The 18,008-nt window shown below is 38.9% G+C and overlaps 1 long non-coding RNA gene across 1 annotated transcript in view; it reads left to right on the top strand.

Moving 5' to 3' along the window:
• Positions 1-16,316, top strand: part of LOC147998142 (uncharacterized) — a 28,490-nt gene extending 12,174 nt beyond the window's left edge. The window contains exon 3 of the long non-coding RNA XR_015647047.1: positions 16,019-16,316. This is a non-coding gene — a long non-coding RNA (uncharacterized LOC147998142). The remainder of the gene's footprint in view (positions 1-16,018) is intronic.
• Positions 16,317-18,008: the final 1,692 nt, after the last annotated feature.

Raw genomic sequence — 18,008 nt, 5'->3', positions numbered from 1 at the left:
AATTTCCTGAACAAAACACCAATTGCTTAAGCTCTAAGATCAAGAATCGACAAATGGGATCTCATAAAACTGCAAAGCTTCTGTAAGGCAAAGGACACTGTAGTTAGGACAAAACGGCAACAAACATATTGGGAAAAGATCTTTACCAATTCTACAACAGATAGAGGCCTTATATCCAAAATATACAAAGAGTTCAAGAAGTTAGACCGCAGGGAGACAAATAACCCTATTAAAAAAATGGGTTTCAGAGCTAAACAAAGAATTCACAGCTGAGGAATGCCGAATGGCTGAGAAACACCTAAAGAAATGTTCAACATCTTTAGTCATAAGGGAAATGCAAATCAAAACAACCCTCAGATTTCACCTCACACCAGTGAGAATGGCTAAGACCAAAAACTCAGGTGACAGTAGATGCTGGCGAGGATGTGGAGAAAGAGGAACACTCCTCCATTGTTGGTGGGATTGCAGACTGGTAAAACCATTCTGGAAATCAGTCTGGAGGTTCCTCAGAAAATTGGACATTGAACTGCCTGAGGATCCAGCTATACCTCTCTTGGGCATATACCCAAAAGATTCCTCAACATATAAAAGAGACACATGCTCCACTATGTTCATTGCAGCCTTATTTATAATAGCCAGAAGCTGGAAAGAACTCAGATGCCCTTCAACAGAGGAATGGATACAGAAAATGTGGTACATCTACACAATGGAATATTACTCAGCTATCAAAAACAATGACTTTATGAAATTCGTAGGCAAATGGTTGGAACTGGAAAATATCATCCTGAGTGAGCTAACCCAATCACAGAAAGACATACATGGTATGCACTCATTGATAAGTTGCTATTAGCCCAAATGCTTGAATTACAATAGATGCCTAGAACAAATGAAACTCAAGACGAATGATCAAAATGTGAATGCTTCACTCCTTCTTTAAAAGGGGAACAAGAATACCCTTTGCAGGGAATAGAGAGGCAAAGATTAAAACAGACACAGAAGGAACACCCATTCAGAGCCTGCCCCACATGTGGCCAATACAATACAGCCACCCAATTAGACAAGATGGATGAAGCAAAGAAGTGCAGACCAACAGGAGCCGGATGTAGATCGCTCCTGGAGACACAGCCAGAATACAGCAAATACAGAGGCGAATGCCAGCAGCAAACCACTGAACTGAGAATAGGACCCCCGTTGAAGGAATCAGAGAAAGAACTGGAAGAGCTTGAAGGGGCTCGAGACCCCATATGTACAACAATGCCAAGCAACCAGAGCTTCCAGGGACTAAGCCACTACCTAAAGACTATACATGGACTGACCCTGGCCTCTGACCTCATAGGTAGCAATGAATATCCTAGTAAGAGCACCAGTGGAAGGGGAAGCCCTGGGTCCTGCTAAGACTGAACCCCCAGTGAACTAGACTGTTGGGGGGAGGGCGGCAATGGGGGGAGGGTTGGGAGGGGAACACCCATAAGGAAGGGGAGGGGGAGGGGAATGTTTGCCTGGAAATTGGGAAAGGGAATAACACTCGAAATGTATATAAGAAATACTCAAGTTAATAAAAAAAATAAAATAAAATAATAATAATAATAAAAATAAAGAGCTCTCCTCAGTGGCACCAACCAGGAAGATCTGCGCCGCCCTTCCCGGGAGCTTCAGTGCACCAGGGTTCCAGATGGAATGTGGTGTTTTCCTCTGGCTTCAGAGATGTGTGCAGAGTGCAGTCTCTTCTGGTTTCCCACGCGTGTCTGCCTCTCTGAAGGTTTAGCTCTCCCTCCCACGGGATTTGGGTCCAGAGAACTGTTTATCTGGTAGGTCTCTTCAGGTTCTGGTGGTGTCTCAGATTCAGCAGTCCTGCTGCTCCTGGGCCCTCCTCTATGGGAACCCAGATGCCGTATGCAGTTTTCTCTTGGGCCAGGGCTGTGGGCAGGGGTGGGCAGTGTTGGTGGTCTTTTCTGCTCTGCAGCCTCAGGACCTATATATCTATGTCTATGTCTGTCTATGTCTATGTTATGTATATATCTATATCTATCTATAATCTATATCATATATATGTATATATGACCTCATGGTACTGCCTCCACAGTGACACACTTTCTTTAACAAGAACATAACTTCTTCAAAAAGACTACATCTTTTAAGGTAGGGAATGCCTTGAACACAGGGGCACAGGGGAAATTTTCCTGAACAGAACACCAATGGCTTATGCTCTGAGATCAAGAATCAACAAATGGAACATCATAAAACTGCAAAGTTTCTGACAGGAAAAGGACACTGACAATTTGACAAGACAGCAACCAACATGTTGGGAAAATATCTTTACCAATCCTACATCTGATAGAGGGCTAATATCCAATATATACCAAGAACTCAAGAAGTTACACTCCAGCGAATCAAATAATCCTCTTAAAAAATGGGGTACAGAGCTAAACAAAGGATTCTCAATGGAGGAATATCAAATGACTGCAAAACACCTGAAGAAATGTTCAACATCCTTAGTCATCAGGGAAATGCAAATCAAAATTCTATGTCACACCAGTCAGAATGGCTAGGATCAAAAACTCAGGTGACAGCAGACCCTGGTGAGGATGTGGAGAAAGAGGAGCACTCCTATTGTTTCTGAGATTGCAAGGTGGTACAGCTACTCTAGAAATCAGCCTAGAGTTTCCTCAAAAAGTTGGACATAGTATTACCTGAAGACCCAGCTATACCATTCCTGAGCATATACGCCAAAAGATGTTCCAAGAGATAACAAGGACACATACTCCACTATATTCATAGCTGCCTTATTTATTGTATTCAGGAGCTGGAAAAAACCCAGATGTCCTTCAACAGTGGAGTGGACACAGAAAGTATTCTGCATTTACACAATGGAATACTACTCAGCTATCAAAAATAATGATTTCATGAAATTCTTAGACAAATAGATGGAACTAGAAAATATATCCTGAGTGAGGTAACCCATCACAAAAGAACACACTTGATATTTATGCACTGCAGTGGATATTAGATCGAAAGCTCAGAATACCCAAGTTACAATTTACAGACCACATGAACCTCAAGGAAAAGAAAGACAAAATTGTGGATGTTTCAGTAGTTCTTAGAAGGGCAAACAAAATACTCACAGGAGGAAATATGGAGACAAAGTCTGGAGCAGAGACTGAAGGGTAAATGCATCTAGAAACTGCCCCACCTGAGGATACAAACCACATGAGGTCACCAAACCCAGTCACTATTGTGGATGCCAAAAGGTGCATGCTGACAGGAGCCTGATATAGCTCTCTACTGAGAAGCTCTGCCAGAGCCTGACAAATAAAATAGGTGGATACTGGCAGCCAACCATTAGACTGAGAACTGGGTCTGCAGTGGAGAAGTTGGAGAAAGGACTGAGGCAGGTGAGGGGTTTGCAACCTGATAGGAAGAACAAAAATATCCACTAAACAGGCACCCAGAGCTCCCAGGGACTAAAGCACCAACCAAAGAGTACACATGGATGGACCCTTGGCTCCATCTGCATATGTAGCAGAGGATGGCTCTTCTAAGGAATCAATGGGAGCAGAGCTCCTTAGTCCTATGAAGGCTTGATGCCCCAGGGTAGGGGAATGCCAGGGCAGGGAGGCAGGAGGGAGTGGTTGGGTGAGTGAGCACCCTCAAGGAGGCAGTCGTTGGAAGGATGGTATGGGGCATTTCTGGAGGGGAAAACTGGAAGGGGGATAACTTTGAATGCAAATAAGAAAGTTTCCAATAAAAGAAAAGAGACAAACAAAAAGGCCATGTCTCTTAATGATGCCACTTCCTATGGGCCCAGCATATTCAAATCATCCCACTGTCACATTGTCTTCCAAAGTGGCTATAAAAATTCACACTCCCACCAGCAGTGGAGAAGATTTACCCTTGTTCCACATCCCCAGCAACATGTGGTATCACTTGTGTTGTTGAATGTATCCATTTTGGCAGGTATAAAATGAAATCTAAATGTAGTTTTGAATTACATTTCTCTAATGCCTAAGGACATTGAATCTCATTTGAGATTACTTTGATGAAAATTGTCTATTTAGATTAGTACCTCATTTGGTAATTGGATTATAGCGTTTGTTGATATCTAGTTTCTTGAGTTCTTTCTGTATTTTAGATATTAGCCCTCTGTCAAATGTGGAGTTGGTGAAGAGCTTTTTCCATTCTGTTTTACATTATTGATGGTGTTGTCCTTTGCCTTACAGAATCTTGTCAGTTTCATGATGTCCCATTTATCAATAGTTGATCTTAGAGCCTGAGACACTGATATAATATTCAGGAATTTGTCTCTTGTGCCAATGAGTTTGAGGCTCTTTTCCACTTTCTCTTCTATTAGACTCAGTATATCTAGTTTTATGTGGAGGCCCTTGATCAACCTGGACTTGAACTTTGCGCATGGTGCCAAATATAGATTTATTTTCATTATTCAACATCCTGACTGCCAGTTAGACTAGCACCATTTATTTTAGATGCTTTCTTTCTTTTTTTGTTATCTGATTTTGGCTTTTTTTTTATTAAAGACCAAGTATACATAAGTGTGTGGTTTTATTTCTGGATACTCAATTCTATTCCATTGATCAACTCGTGTGTTTCTGTCCAATCGCATGCAGTATTTATCACTATTGCTCTGTAGTACAGATTGAGATCAGGGATCTGGAAGTTCTTTTGTTGTAAATGTTTGTTTTAGCTATCCAGAAATTTTTCTTCCATATGAAGTTGAGTATTGTTCTTTCAAGATCTGTAAAGAATTGTGTTAGAATTATTATGGGGATTACATTGAATCAGTAGATTAGTTTTTATTTATTTATTTATTTTTTAGGATAGCCATTTTTATTGTTAATCCTGAAAAATCCATGAGCATATGAGGTCTATCTTCTTCAATTTCCACTTTAAAGATTTTAAAATTTTTAACACTCAGGTTTTGCTTCCTTTGAGCTACCCCAAAATATTTCATATTTGTTGTGGCTATTATGAAGGGTATTGTTTTTAAAATTTCTTTATCAGCCCATTTGTCATTTGTATAGAGAAGGCCTAGACTTTTTGTTTGTTTTGTTTTGTGGTTGATGTTTTATCCAGGCACTTTTTATCAGCTGTATCACTTATATCCAGCCAAGACTTTTATCAAGAAGGGATGCTGAAGACTTTTCTATATCGAATGAGATGATCATATCGTTTATTTTCTTTCAGTTTGTTTATATGGTGAATTACATTGACAGAATTTCATGAGCTGAATCATCCCTTCATTCTTGGGTTGAGGCTTACTTGATCATGGTGGGTGATCCTTTAATATGTTCTTGAATTTTTTTGAGTATTTTATTGATTAAACATCAATGTTCATGAAGGAAATTGATTTGTAATTTTCTTTCTCTGTTGAGTCTTCCTCTGGTTTGTGTATGAGTGATTTTGACTTTATCACATAAATTTGTTGATGATACTTCTGTTTCTATTTTATGAAATAATCTGAGGAGTATTGGCATTAGTTCTATGTTGAGAATTTGGCTAAACTCTGTACTAAAAACATCTGGCCATTCTTCCCCTTTTTGATTGATTGGTAGAATTTTGATGGATGCTTCTATTTCCTTAGGAGGTATAAATTTGTTTAAATTGTTCATGTGATATTTTTTAATTTTATTTTTCTTGGATATTTTATGTATTTACATTTCAAATGTTATCCAGTTTCCCAACCTCTCTCATACCGCCCCCCCCCCCCCGGCTTCTATGAGAATACTCTCATTCTCAGCCACCCAATATAACCTCAACACGCTGGCATTACCCATCAATGGAGAAATAAGCCTTCACAGGATCAAGGGCTTTACCTCCTATTGATGCTCAACAATGCCCTCCTCTGCTACATATGCAGCTGGAGTCCTGTGTCCATCCATGTATATTCATTGGTAGGTGGTTTTGTCCCTCGGATATCTGGTGGGGTCTGGTTGGTTGATAATGTTGTTCTTCCTATGATGTTGCAAATCCCTTAAGGTCCTCCAGTCTTTTCTCTAACTCCTCCATTGGGGTTCCCTTGCTTAGTCCAATGAATAGATGCCAACATCCTCATCTGTATCAGCAGGACTTTGGCAGAGCCTGTCAGGAGACATATATATATATATATATATATATATATATATATATATATATATATATATATATATATATATATATCTTAGTATTGACAGCCACAATTCTTTGTTTTCCTAAGCTACAATTTTTATGTTTATTGCACAGTAAAGCAACCATGATATTTAAATTCATATTTACTCAAAATAACACACTAATAGTTCTTAGAGATAGAGTCCAAAACACCACATACATTTAAAATAGCAAGATTGGTTGTGGCTTTCTTTCTTTCTTTTTTTTTTTTTTTATTATTATTACCTTGAGTGTTTCTTATTTACATTTCGAGTGTTATTCCCTTTCCCGGTTTCCGGGCAAACATCCCCCTAATCCCTCCCCCTCCCCTTCTTTATGGGTGTTCCCCTCCCCATCCTCCCCCCATTGCTGCCCTCCCCCCAACAATCACGTTCACTGGGGGTTCAGTCTTAGCAGGACCAAGGGCTTCCCCTTCCACTATTGATCTTACTAGAATATTCATTGCTACCTATGAGGTCAGAGTCCAGGGTCAGTCCATGTATAGTCTTTAGGTAGTGGCTTAGTCCCTGGAAGCTCTGGTTGCTTGGCATTGTTGTACATATGGGGTCTCGAGCCCCTTCAAGCTCTTCCAGTTCTTTCTCTGATTCCTTCAACAGGGGTCCTATTCGCAGTTCAGTGGTTTGCTGCTGGCATTCGCCTCTGTATTTGCTGTATTCTGGCTGTGTCTCTCAGGAGTTATCTACATCCGGCTCCTGTCGGCCTGCACTCACTTCTTGACATCAGCAATAGTGACTGGGTTTGGTGGCTGCATATGAGATAGTTCCTCAGGTGGAGGATTCTCTGAATGGCCATTCCTGAAGGCTCCATACTTTGTCTCTATAACGCCTCCTATGAATATTTTTGTTCCCCTTTTAAGGAGGGCTGAAGCATCTGCACTGTGGTCTTCCTTCTTCTTGAGCTTCATGTGGTCTGTGGATTTTATCTTGGGTATTATGAAGTTTTGGGCTAATATCCATTTATCAGTGAGTAGATACCACTTGTGTTTGTTTGTGATTGGGCTACCTTACTCAGGATGATATTTTCTATTTCCATGTATTTGCCTAAAAATTTCATGTAGTCACTGTTTTTAATAGCTCCATTGTGCAAATATACCACATTTTATTTATGCTTTCCTCTGTTGGGGGGCCATCTATGTTCTTTCCAGTTTCTGGCTATTATAAGTAAGACTGCTATGAACATAGTGGAACATGCACCCATTTTATATATTGATGTTTCTATTGGGTATATGCCCAGGAGTGGTATAGCTGGTTTCTCAGATAGTACTATGTCAAAATTTCTGAGGAACCTCCAGGCAGATTTCCAAAGTGGTTGTACCAGCTTGCAATCACAACAGCAATGGAGGAGTGTTCCTATTTCTCCACATTCTTGCCAGCATCTGTTGTCACATGAGTTTATGATCTTAGCTATTCTGTCTGAGGAAAGGTAGAATCTCAGGGTTGTTTATACTTGCATTTCCCTGATAACTAAGGATGTTGAATAGTTCTCTAGGTGTTTTGCAGCCATTTGATATTCCTCAGTTGAGAATTCTTGGTTTATCTCTTTACTGCATTTTTGAAAGGATTAGTTGATTCTCTAAGTGTAACTTCTTGAGTTCTTTGTATATACTAGATATTATCCCTCAATTGGATGCAGGAATGGTAAAGATCTTTCCCTAATCAGTTGGTTGCCCTTTTGTCCTATGTATAATCTCCCTTGTTTTACAGAAGCTTTGCAATTTTATGAGATCCCATTTTTTGATTCTTGATCTTAGAGCATAAACCATTGGTGTTCTGTTCATGAAATTTTCCTCAGTGCCTATGTGTTCAAGGCTCTTTCCAATGGTCTCTTCTGTTTATTTCAGTGCATATGGTTTTATATGTAGGTCTTTGATCCACTTGGACTTCAGCTTTGTACAAGGAAATAAGAATGTGTCAATTTGAATTCTTCTACATGTAGACCTCCAGTTATACCAGCACCATTTGTTGAAAATGCTGCCTTTTTTCTGTTGGAAAATTTCAGCTTCTTTGTCAAAGATCAAGTGACCATAGTTATTTGCCCTCATTTCTGAATCTTCATTTCTATTCAACTGATATACCTGCCTGTCTCTGTATCAATACCATGCAGTTTTTATCATGATTGCTCATGATAAAATGCATGAAATCAAGGGTGGTGATTACCCCAGAAGGGCTTTTATTATTGACTATATGTCTAGATATCCTGGGATTTTTGTTTTTCCAAATGTATTTGAAAATTGCTCTCTCTAATTTTATGAATAATTAAGTTGGAAATTTGATGGGTATTGCATTGAATCTATAGATTGCTTTCAGCAAGATGGCCATTTTTACTATATAAATCCTGCCAATACATGAGCATGGGAAATCTTACCATCTTATGATAACTTTTTTGACTTCTTTTTTCAGAGATTTGATGTTCTTCTCATACAGATCTTTTACTTGCTTGGTTAGAGTCACACAAAGGAATTTTATTTAATTTTTGGCTATTATGAAGATGCACCAATATTTACATAGAAATTTGCATGGAAGTGATATGATAGAGGGACATTGGAAAGAATGTCAAATAAAATTGATGTTGGATATAATTTGAGTGGCTCCAATGTTCCGATACATGGACAGATACAAAACAATTTTTGGCCATGTAGGCATTGAGAAGAGACAACAGGAAAATAATAATCTGCTTCCACATTTACCTTTTTGGTGGTTCATTTAGTTCAATCTAGTAAAACACAACATTGCTCAGCAAGTTATTTTTTCTCATTGTTTGGTACTGTCTTTTTATGTTCCAGAGCAAAATCTCTACTAAAACATTGTATTACAAAACATTGTAATATTGAGACAGGCTCATTTTTATTTATCCACATATCCATTGATCTTGTGATTATCCTCCAGTCTAGAGGAGAAAGTAGGCAATCCCATATTTCCAACAAATGTGTTAAGTTTTTTTGGGAATACTAATTGTCATTTCTCTGGGACAAAGGTTAAGGATGTAATACTATTTTAGTTGTTTTTTAAAATTTCCTTTTTATTGGATATTTTTATTTAAAATTCAAATGTTATTCCCATTCCTGGTTTCCCATCTATAAGCCCCGAATCCCATCCTGTTCTCTTCTTCTATAAGGGTGTTCACCTCCCCATCTACTTCCTTACTGCCCCCTGACATTCCCTTATACCACAGGATCAACCCTGGCAGGGCCAAGAGCTTCTCCTTCCTTTGGTGCCCAACAATGCCACCCTCTGCTACATATGCAGCTGGATCCATGAGTCAGTTCATGTGTACTCTTTGGGTAGTAGTTTAGTCCCCAGGAACTCTGGTTTGTTGGTATTGTTGTTCTTATGGGGTTGAAAGCCTCTTCAGCTCTTTCAATCCTTTCTCTAATTCCTCCAATTGGAGTCCCATTTTTAGTTCAATGGTTTACTGCTATCATTCTCCTCTGTATATGACATGTTCTGGCTGTGTCTCTCAGAAGAAATCTATATCTGGGTCCTGCCAACATGTACTTCTTAGTTTCATCAATCTTATGTAGTTTTTGTGGACCGGGCTCTGAATGGCCATTCCTTCAGTCTCTGCTATAAACTTTCCCTCCATATCCCCTTCTATGACAATTTTTGTTTCCCCTTTCAGGAAGGACTGAAGCATCTACACTTTGGTCATCCTTCTTGACCTTCATGAGTTTTCTAGATTGAATCTTGGGTAATTTGAGCTTTTGGGCTAATATCCACTTATCGATGAGTACATGCCATGTGTGTTTTTCTGTGATTGGGTTACCTCACTAAGGATAATGTTTTCTAGTTCAGTCCATTTGCCTATGAATTTCATGAACTCATTGTTTTTGATAGCTGAGTAGTACTCCATTATGTGAATGTTTTTCATTTTTGGAATCCATTCCTCTGTTGAAGGGCATCTGGGTCCTTTCCAGTTTCTGGCTATTATAAATAAGGTTTCTACGAACATAGTGGATCATGTGTCTTTGTTGTACGTTGGAGTATCTTTTGGGTATACGCCCCGAGGAAGGATAGCTGGGTTCTCAGGTAGTGCATATCAGTTTTCTGAGGAACTTCAAGACTGATTTCCAGAGAGGTTGTACCAGTTTACAATCCCACCAACAAGGGAGGAGTGATCCTCTTTCTCCAAATCCTTGCCAGCATCTGTTATCACCTGCTTTTTTTTTATCTTAGCCATTCTGACTGGTGTGAGGTACAATCTCAGAGTTGTTTATTTGCATTTCCCTCATGACCTAGGATGTTGAGCATTTCTTTAGGTACTTCTCAGTCATTTGATATTCCTCAGCTGAGAATTCTCTGTTTAGCTCTGTACCCCATTTTTAAAAGGGTTTTTGGCTCTCTGGAATCTAACTTCATAAGTTCTTTATATTTTGGATATTAGTCCTTTACCAGATGAAGAATTGTTAAAGATATTTTCCCAATGTGTTGGTTGCCATTTTCCCCTATTGACAGTGTCTTTTGCATTACAGAAGCTTTGCACTTTTATGAGGAACCATTTGTCAATTCTTGATCATAGAGCATAAGCTATTGGTGTTTTGTTCAGGAAATTTTCCCTAATGGCCATGTGCTCGAGACTCTTCCCCACTTTTTCTTCCGTTAGTTTGAGTGTATCTGGTATTATGTGTAGGTTTTTGATCTACTTGGACTTAAGCTTTGTACAGGGTGATAAGCATGGATCCAGTTTCATTATTATACATGCTGACTTCTAGTTGAATCAGCACCATTGGTTTAACATGCTATCTTTTTTCCATTTGATAGTTTTATCTGTTTTATCAAAAGATCAAATGACCATAAGTTTGATGGTTCATTTCTGGGTCTTCAATTCTATTCCACTGCTCTTCTTGCCTTTCTCTGTACCAATACCATACAGCTTTTATCTTTATTGCTCTGTACTACTGCTTGAGGTCAAGGATGGTGATTCCTCTGGAAGTTCACTTGTTGTTGAATATAGTTATTGATCTCCTGGGTTTTTTTGTTATTCCAAATATATTTGCAAATTGCTCTTTCTAACTCTATGAAAATTTTTCTTAGAACTTTGATAAGGATTGCATAGAATCTGTTGATTGCTTTTCAAAAAATGCCATTTTCACTATATTAATCCTGCCAATGCAGGATAATGGGAGATCTGTCTATTAGTCTGGCTAAGGGTTTATCTAGGTTATTGATTTTCTCAAAGAATCAGCTTCTGGTTTTGTTGATTCTTTGTATAGTCCTTTTTATTTCTACTTGGTTGTTTTATTGGTTGTTACTTGGTTGGAGTTTGATTATTTACTGCCTTCTTCTGTATATTTGCTTCTTTTTGTTATAAAGCTTTTAGTTTTGCTTTCAAACTGCTAAGGTATGCTCCCTTCTGATTTTTTTTTATGCACTCAGAAGTATGATTTTTCCTCTTAGCACGGCTTTCATTGTGTCCCATAAGTTTGGGTATGCAGTGCCTTCATTTTCATTAAATTTTAAAGCCTTTAATTTCTTTCCTTATTTCTTCCTTGACCAAGTTATCATTGAACAGAGCATTGTTCCACTTTGATGTATATGTGGGCTTTCTATCATTTATCTCGTTATTGAAGACCAGCCTTAGTCTGTCTTGATCTGATAGGATGCAAGGGATTATTTCATTCTTCTTGTACCTGTTGAAGCCTGTATTGTGACATATTATATGATCAATTTTGGAGAAGAATGTTGACAAAAATGTATATTCTTTTATTTTAGAATGAAACATCCTACAAATATCTGTTAAGTCCATTTGTTTCAAAACATCTGCTAGTTTCGCTATGTCTCTGTTTAAATTGTGTTTCTATAATCAGTCCATTGATAAGATTGGGGTGTTGAAATATCCTACCATTACTGTGTGAAGTTCAATGTGTGATTTGAGCTTTAATAAGCTTTCTTTTATGAGGTGCCCTTGCATTGGATCATAGATATTTAGGATTGAGACTTCATCTTGGTGGATTTTTCCTTTGATGAATATGAAGTGTCCTTTCATATCCTTTTTGATGACTTTTAGTTGAAAGTCAATTTTATTTGATATTAGAATGGGTACTTCAGCTTATTTCTGAAGACCATTTGCTTGCAAATATGTTTTCCAGCCTTTTACTCTCAGGTAGTGTCTGTCTTTGTCTGTGAGGAATATTTCCTGCACGCTGCAAAATGCTGGGTCCTCTTTACGTATCCAGTCTGTTAGTTTTGTTTTGTTTTTTTTTTGGGGGAACTGAGTCCACTGATGGTGACAGATATTAAGTCATAGTGAGGTTGCTTCATGTTATTTTTGTTGTTAGAGCTGGAATTATGTTTGGGTGTCCCACTTCTTTTGGTGTTCTTGTAAGAAGAACTTTCTTCCTTTTTCTAGGATATAGTTTCTCTTATCATGCTGTAGTTTTCCTTCTATTATCCATTGTAGGGCTGGGTTTATAGAAAGATATTGTGTAAATTTGGTTTTGTCATAGAATATCTTGGTTTCTCCATTTATGTTAATTGAGAGTTTTGCCAGATATGGTGCCTGGGCTGGCAATTGTCTTCTCTTAAGGTCTGTATGACATCTGCCCAGGTTCTTCTGGCTTTCATAGTCTCTGGTGAGAAGTCTGGTGTAATTCTGATAGGTCTGCCTTTATATGTTACTTGACCTTTTTCCCTTACTGCTTTTAAAATTCTTTCTTTGTTTTGTGCATTTGGTGTATTGACTATTATGTGATGGGAGGAGTTTCTTTTCTGATCCAATCTATTTTGAGTTCTGTAGGCTTTTTGTATATTTATGGGCAACTCTTTCTTCAGGTTAGGTAAGTTTTCTTCTATAGTTTTGTCAAAGATATTTACTGGCCCTTTAAATTAGGGGTCTTCACTCTTTCTATACCTATTATCCTTAGGTTTGATCTTCTCTTTGTGTGCTGGATTTCCTGGATGTTTTGTACTAGAAGCTTTTTGCATTTTACATTGTCTTTGATGGTTGTGTATATGTTTTCTATGGTATCTTCTGCCCCTGAGATTCTCTATTCTATCTTTTGTATTCTGTTGATGATGCTTGAATCTATGACTCCTGATCCCTTCTCTAGGTGTTCTGTCACCAGGGTTTTGTCCATTTGTGCTTTCTTTATTGTCTCTATTTCCATTTTTAAATCCTGGATGGTTTTGTCCATTTCCTTCACCTATTCGGTTGTCTGTTCCTGAAATTCTTTAAGGTACTATTTATAGGAATTTTGTGTTTCCTCTTTAAGGGCTTCTTTCTATTTATTTGTGTTGTCCTGCATTTCCCTAAGGGAGTCATTTATTTCCTTCTTATAGTCCCCTATCATTATCATCAAATGTGATTTTAATTCTTGCTTTTCTGGTGTGTTTGGATATCCAGCATTTGCTTTGGTGGGAGAACTGTGCTCTGATGATACAAAGTAGTCTTGGTTTCTGTTGCTTAGGTTCCTGTGCTTGCCTCTTGCCATCAAGTTACCTCTGGTGTTAGCTTGTCTTGCTGTCTCTGAAAGTGGCTTGGCCCTACTCCACTTCCATAGACCTGTTTTATTTTAGCCAGATGTTGGAAGAGAGAGATCTGATTTCACGGTTGGAGGCGATCCTGGAGACAGGTTTTCAAATTTAGATGCAGGCAGAAACCCAAAGGGTCCTGCCCCTGACTGCTACTAGGTCTCTGTGCCTAGAGGGCACAGATGGCACTAAGGGATTTCCTCTTGCATCAGGAATGTGGACAGAAAGTATTTGTCTCCCCTGAGTACTCTGGAGTGTCCATAAAATTGAGTGTAGTGGTCTCTCCCCCATGGTATTTGGGTTCAAGGAATTGTGTTATTGGTTCAGTTTAGTTCCAGGAGCAGACACAACCCAGCAGGTTCCTGCAGCTTACTGCTCCTATATTCCTGTGTCCAGAGGCACTATACAGTTTCTTCTTGGACTGGGAATATGGGCTGAAGTGGGCAGCAGTAGGCAGAAGTGGCAGTCTGTCCTGAGGTTTCAGGATTGTCTGCATTTCTGGGAGTTCCACTCTCTCCCCTATGGGATTGAGTACAAGAAGCTGTGGGATAAGTTCAGTTCAGTTCCCGGCACAGCCAGAAACTGGAAGTGTCCTGTCCCAGAGGACTCCTATCTATCTGCTGTGAGTCCACCAGGGTGTTCTCTTGGAGCAGAAATTTGGTCTTACCTTTGCTCTCAGGTGTGTAGGCGCTCTAGTGACTGGCTTTCTGCTCTAGGTGCAAGCAGAAACTTGAAGGTTCCTGCTCCTGCCTGCTCCTAGGTCCCTGTGCCCAGGGGGCAGAGATGGCACTAGACAATTTCCTCTTGTGTCAGGAATGTGGGCAGAAAGTATTTCTTTCCTCTGTGTTCTCTGGAGTGTCCACACTACTGGGCTGTTTTAGTTGTTTTATTACTGAATGTTTGAGATTGTAATATGTTGTCACTAGACAGTCAATTGTGTTCTTCACTGTAGAAGATTATTTCTTTTCTCAGCATTCCCCCGTACTCCATTGTTATGTGTGTAGAACTTAGGCAACATGGGCATTTTTATACACTTTAAATGCCTGTTTTTTCCAATGTTGTTCAGCTCATGTGTGGGCCCTGATGTTGGTGAGCATTTATGGATTTAGCATTCACCATAACAAAGTGATGTAATCATACAGCAAATTACCTGATCTCTGTCACTTACAACCTTTTACTCAGTATTTGCATAATAAAGTATATATATATATATATATGTGTGTGTGTGTGTGTGTGTGTGTGTGTGTGTGTGTGTGCGTGCGTGTGTGTGTGTAATCCAATTTAGATTTTGCTCTTTCTCTTAATTCTGAACTATATGTTTTTAGTGCATAGTTTCCCATCACTAAGGTAGGGATATTATTAAATTTAGTTTTTTCATTGTAATCTGTTAACTTTCCATGTATGCAATTAGCATGAATAATTTTTCTTTGAAAGTGTGTTTGATTTGCAGAGCACACTTGAAAGCTTCCAGATATCTATAATCCCAGTTCCATAGATGCTAACACGTATTCGATTCTCATGGGTCTCTGCATGAAGAGATGCATAGACATGCATGCAGAAAAGGTCCCTACACACACAACATAAAATTTAATATACCTTTTCTTAGATTAAGTAGGAAAATTATGGTGTTTCCTCAAAGTTCACTGGTTCAGTCTTTGTCATTTTCATTCTGCATAGTAACATTTTCAGCAATGTTCTTTTTCCCTTAAAATTCACTGTGATAATTTAATGCACATACAGATAAGATATATTTCTATCACATCAACTTCCCATTGCTAGTTAGTTATTTTTCTTTGCTGTGAAGAGATAAAATGACCACTGCAATTTATGAAGGTAAGCATTTAATTGGGAGATTATGTTTTGAAAGAGTTAGAGTATCAATGAGCATAGATTCAGGGACAATGTCAGTAGGCACACATTACAGGACCTATATACTTCTAGTGTTCAAACCAAACCTGGCATAGGTTAGATATACTCGGAGGAGTCAGAGGTAGGGTTTTGTGAGGTCTCAGCCTTGCCTTAGTTACCACTGGCTAGGGATGATTTTGAGGATCAATCAAGACAGAGGGGTGTGGCCCACCATTGTTCTGATAGGTAGATAAGCAGGGTATTCAGAGCCCTGGGGCAAGTCCATGAAAGAGATCCACTACAGGATAGGTAGCTAAAAAAGCCCCCAAGCCTAGTACTGAGGTCTCAGAAGGAGCAGCCACAAAACCCACCCAGAAAAAAAGAAACCTAGAGTTTCTACCCAGTCATTCCTCCCCTTAAGACTTTCACAGGCCTGCTATAAACTTCTTATCTACTGTTGTCCTTTCTTATAAATCTCCATACACATTCTATCTATCTTTATCCCAGATCTATGCCCCGATGACATTTCTATATTGTTCTTCCAGGTAAAAATGAAGCGGGAGAGATGTCATCAAAGAACAGCTGGGACTCAGAACAAGATATCCGTCAGCACTAGGATTCATGAAGAGAATGGAGAGCCAACTGTGGCACTGCTCATACCTGAGCCAAGGAATGAGAATGCTAAGTTAGTCTCACCAGGGGAGGATTCACAATAGCTTACTAGCTCTGTGGTTTTTTAATGAAGAACTAACTACCTCCTAGATCTCAAGTGGTTCCAAAACTGTAACAAAGGTCTGTGAACAGGTCTGGGTGATGACCCATGGTCACTATATCGGGGACAACATTCACCACTCTTAGTTTGTAGAATGGTGATAATAAAATCAATCAGATGTGAATATATATATATATATATATATATATATATATATATATATATATATATATATATATATCACTCTCAGTCTTTAAAGAGGATCAGAAATGCAGGGAGTTGAAGGAAGGAAAGACTGGGTAAGATAATGATAAGAAGGAACATTGGTTTCTACAAGGTTGGGAGAGGGTTGAACAACCCCATCAAAGGTGACAGTTTATAGCACAGACAGAAATCTTGTCTGGAAGCTGCAAGTGCAGCACTTACTTAACCTACCTCCTCAGACATTGGGGAGGTGTAGGAGAGTAAAGAGTAGTCTGTCAACCAGTACTCCAAAGAAAGATCAGGGAAGTAATGACTACTATGTATTTTTAACAGAGCTGTGCCGTTCCATATAGCTTTACTGTGTATTTTCCAAGACTTTATTAGTCCCTTCAGGAGAATATGGAAAATATATATACTGTACTTGAATTTTTGAGAATTTAATGTGTTTGTGTTTGCCTACAGGTATGTCTCTACAATGTGTGTTTGTGTGTGTGTGTGTGTGTGTGTGTGTGTGTGTGTGTGTGTGTGTATGTTATACCCACATAGACCAAGAGCATGTGTCAGTGATTTTCAACACTGAGCTATGTCTCTAGACACATTTAAATTTTTCAACAAATACCTGTTCTGAAAGTGAATTATATCTTTTTGCTGAAAGTATGTCCTTTATATTTTTATTGTTCAAATTCAAATGACAGTTTTCTATCAATTGCATGGTTAGACATTTTATTAAATCGTTAATTCAGTGTATATTTCAGTATACTTCTTTTTATAATTTTTTCCTTAGAAATTTCATTTTTGTTGGATATTTCACGTATTTATATTTCATATGTTATCCCCTTTCACGGTTCAACCATCTTCCATTCCCCCTATCCCTGCTTCTATGTTGATGCTCCCTCCCACGCACTCAAGCCCTGCTCCGTGACCTGGCATTCCTCTTCACTGAAAATTATGGACTTTACATGACCAAGAGCTTCTCCTCAATGCCATCCTTGGCTACATATGTGGCTGGAGCTCCTCCATGTGTACTTCTTGGTTAATGGTTTAGTCTCTGGGGGGTTTTGGGTTTCTGGGTGGTTGATATTGATTTTGATATTGTTGTTCTTCCTATGTGGTTGCAAACCCTTCATCTTCATTTCTTTCTCTAATTCCTTCATTGGAGTTCCTGTGTTCAGTCCAAAGTTTAGATGCAAGCAATCTCATCAGTATCAGTAAGGCTCTGGAAGAGCCTCTTAGGGGACATGCATATCAGGCTCCCAGACTGAGCAGAATCCAGTCACTATTGCTGTCAGGAAGTACCTCTTTGCATCAGCAATAGTGACTGGGTTTGGTGACTGCATATAACCTGAGGTGGGGAAGTCTCTAAATGGCTTTTCCTTCAGTATCTGCTCCCGTCTTTGTCCCTCTATTTTTTTTTAGACAGGAACAATCTGGGTTAAAATTTTGAAAAGTATAGGTGGCCCCTTTCCACAACTGGGGGCATTGCCTAACCTCTGGACCTAGTCTCTACAGGTTCTCCCTCTGCTTTATTAGGGATTATAGCTATTCTCATCCTTTATGGGTCCTAGGAGCCTCTTCCTTTCCTGGCATTAGTGATTTGCTCATGGATACAACCAGTTCCC

This window comes from Rattus norvegicus, chromosome X (genome assembly GCF_021556685.1).
Source record: "Rattus norvegicus strain SHRSP/BbbUtx chromosome X, alternate assembly SHRSP_T2T, whole genome shotgun sequence".
NCBI classification, from domain to species: domain Eukaryota; kingdom Metazoa; phylum Chordata; class Mammalia; order Rodentia; family Muridae; genus Rattus; species Rattus norvegicus.
The sequence above is the reverse complement of the archived record's forward strand: the minus strand, read 5'-3'. Positions and strand labels throughout refer to the sequence as shown.